This window comes from Otolemur garnettii, unplaced genomic scaffold (assembly GCF_000181295.1).
Source record: "Otolemur garnettii isolate 467f Iridium unplaced genomic scaffold, OtoGar3 scaffold00299, whole genome shotgun sequence".
NCBI lineage: Eukaryota > Metazoa > Chordata > Mammalia > Primates > Galagidae > Otolemur > Otolemur garnettii.
This window is the reverse complement of record NW_003852694.1, coordinates 79,121-80,937: the sequence shown is the minus strand read 5'-3', so window position 1 is coordinate 80,937 and position 1,817 is coordinate 79,121. Positions and strand designations below refer to the sequence as shown.

Sequence of the window (1,817 nt, the reverse complement as noted above, 5' to 3'; positions counted from 1 at the left end):
AATGTCTTTGTTGTACAATAATTTTTGATCATCTGGGTATATACCTAGTAGAAGAGTTGCAGGATTGAGCGGTAGGTCTACTTTTAGTTCTTTGAGTATTCTCCAAACTTCTTTCCAAAAACATCATATTAGGTTGCATTCCCATCAGCAGTGTAGAATTGTTCCCTTCTCTCCGCATCCATGCCGAAATCTGTAGTTTTGGGATTTTGTGATGTGGACTAATCTTACTTGAGTTAGATGATATCTCATAATGGTTTTGATTTGCATTTCTCTGATGATTAGGGGAAATGAGTATTTTTTCATGTGTTTGTAGGCCATGCTCCTGTGTTCATCAGAGAAGTTTCTGTTCAAGTCTCTTGCCCACATAGAAATGGGATTATTTATTTTTTCTCATTGATTAGTTTGAGGTCTGTGTAAATTCTAGTTATCAGACCTTTGTCAGAAGCATAACCTGCAAAAATCTTTCCCATTTTGAAGATTGTCTGTTTGCTTTACTTGGCTCTTGGCTATGCAAAACATTTTTAGTTTGACCAGATCTCAGTAATGTACTTTTGGTGTTGCCTCAATTGCCTGGGACATCCTCCTCATAAAATATTCTCCCAGGCCTATTTCTTCAAGTGTTTTCCCTGCACTTTCTTCTAGTATTTTTATAGTCTCATGTCTTAAGTTTAAATCTTTTATCCAGTGAGAATCAATTTTTGTTAATGGTGAAAGGTGGGTGTCCAGTTTCAGTCTTCTACAGGTTGCCAACCAGTTCATTCAGCACAATTTGTTAAATAGGGAGTCTTTCACCCACTGAATATTTTTGATAGGCTTGTCAAAGATCAAATGATGATAAGTAGTTGGGATCATCTCTTGGTTCTCTATTCTGTTCTATAAATCTACCAGTCTGTTGTGCTCGCTTTGGCAGCACATATACTAAAATTGGAACAATACAGAGAAGATTAGCATGGCCCCTGCGCAAGGATGACATGCAAATTCGTGAAGCATTCCATATTTTTGAGCCATGGCGAAAGCTGTATCGGCAAGCACAGGAAGCACCCAGGAGGCCGAGGTAATGCTGGTGGCATACATCATCACAGAATCAACTTCGACAAATATCACCCTGGTTACTTTGGGAAAGTTGGTATGAGACATTACCATTTAAAGAGGAACCAGAGTTATTGCCCAACTGTCAATCTCGATAAATTGTGGACATTAGTCAGTGAGCAGACACGGGTAAATGCTGCCAAAAACAAGACAGGAGTTGCTCCCATCATTGATGTAGTACGATCGGGCTACTACAGAGTTCTGGGGAAGGGAAAACTCCCAAAGCAGCCAGTCATTGTGAAGGCCAAATTCTTTAGCAGAAGAGCTGAAGAAAAGATTAAGGGTGTTGGAGGGGCTTGTGTCCTGGTGGCTTGAAGCCACATGGAGGGGAAGTTCATTAAATGCTATTTCCTTGTGGTCTGAATATAGGTTCTTTGGTAGCAAAAAAACAAAACAAAACAAACAAAAAAAACTACCAGTCTGTTTTTGTGCCAGTACCATGCTGTTTTGATCACTATAGATTTCTAGTATAGCCCGAAGTCTGGTAATGTGATATCTCCTGATTTGTTCTTATTTCTGAGTAAAGTATTTGCTATTTGAGGTTTTTTCTGATTCCATATAAAATGAAGTACTATTTTTTCACCTTCCTATTTTTTAATAGGAATTGCATTAAATCTCAGATTGCTTTTGGTAGCATGGACATTTTAACAATGTTGATTCTTCCCAGCTATGAGCAAAGTATGTTTTTCCATTTGTTAACATTTTCAGGTATTTTTTTTCTTAGAGTT

General features: G+C 38.0%; 1 non-coding gene across 1 annotated transcript; it reads left to right on the top strand.

Moving 5' to 3' along the window:
* The first annotated feature begins 894 nt into the window (after positions 1 to 894).
* On the top strand, positions 895 to 1,001 carry LOC111722641. Its single transcript, XR_002771375.1, has one exon. It is a non-coding gene; the product is annotated as a U6 spliceosomal RNA (small nuclear RNA).
* The last annotated feature ends 816 nt before the right edge of the window (positions 1,002 to 1,817 follow it).